The sequence below is a fragment of the Oncorhynchus gorbuscha genome, unplaced genomic scaffold (genome assembly GCF_021184085.1).
Source record: "Oncorhynchus gorbuscha isolate QuinsamMale2020 ecotype Even-year unplaced genomic scaffold, OgorEven_v1.0 Un_scaffold_21147, whole genome shotgun sequence".
In the NCBI taxonomy this organism is placed as follows: Eukaryota; Metazoa; Chordata; class Actinopteri; order Salmoniformes; family Salmonidae; genus Oncorhynchus; species Oncorhynchus gorbuscha.
The window spans coordinates 863-1767 of record NW_025762352.1 but is presented as its reverse complement, the minus strand read 5'-3'; the positions used below and the strand labels follow the sequence as shown (position 1 = coordinate 1767).

The 905-nt window shown below is 43.3% G+C and overlaps 1 non-coding gene across 1 annotated transcript; it reads left to right on the top strand.

Moving 5' to 3' along the window:
- Positions 1-488: 488 nt before the first annotated feature.
- Positions 489-652, top strand: LOC124031100. Its single transcript, XR_006838073.1, has one exon. It is a non-coding gene; the product is annotated as a U1 spliceosomal RNA (small nuclear RNA).
- The last annotated feature ends 253 nt before the right edge of the window (positions 653-905 follow it).

Genomic DNA, 905 nt, shown 5'->3' with positions numbered 1-905 from the left:
CATGACAACAGACATTTCCCTGGTCAACCATTACCACAGACATTTCCCTGGTCAACCATTACCATGACATTTCCCTGGTCAACCATTACCATTTCCCTGGTCAACATTACCAGACATTTCCCTGGTCAACCATTACCATTCCACAGACATTTCCCTGGTCAACCATTACCATGACAACAGACATTTCCCTGGTCAACCATTACCATTACATTTCCCTGACATTACCATGACATTTCCCTGGTCAACCATTACCATGACAACAGACATTTCCCTGGTCAACCATTACCACAACACAGACATTTCCCTGGTCAACCATTACCACGCCACAGAAATGTATTGCTTTTCCTCCGCTTTCTCCGCAACTGTATTCGTAAACGACATTAAACCCTGTTCAATATGATGTGGTATTATCAGTAGTAGAAGTGGTAACCGTGAGTCAAACACCTTTGTTCTGGAAGGATTTGCTCCTCTACCAACGTGTACAACTCATACTTACCTGGCAAGGGAGACACCGTGATCAAGAAGGCGGTTCACCCAGGGCGAGGCTCAGCCATTGCACTCCGGCTGTGCTGACCCCTGCGAATTTCTCAAATGTGGAAATCTCGATTGCATAATTTATGGTAGTGGGGGACTGCGTTCGCGCTCTCCCCTGATCTTGATGTTAAAAAAATATACTAACAGATTTAATTTGACATGTGTTTCAACTCAAGAGTTCAATTGAGTTTCTTGTTGAGGAGAAATGTTCTTATCAGATGATTGGCAAGTTAAAACTCAACCTAATTGCCTCAGACATACATTTTGTCTTCTCATAACCCGGATGGATGTGTGTGATCTGTTATTGTGATGGGTGATTATGCCTGTCATGTCCTGATTATGTGAAGGAAAAGGCCTACTTCTGAATGCAT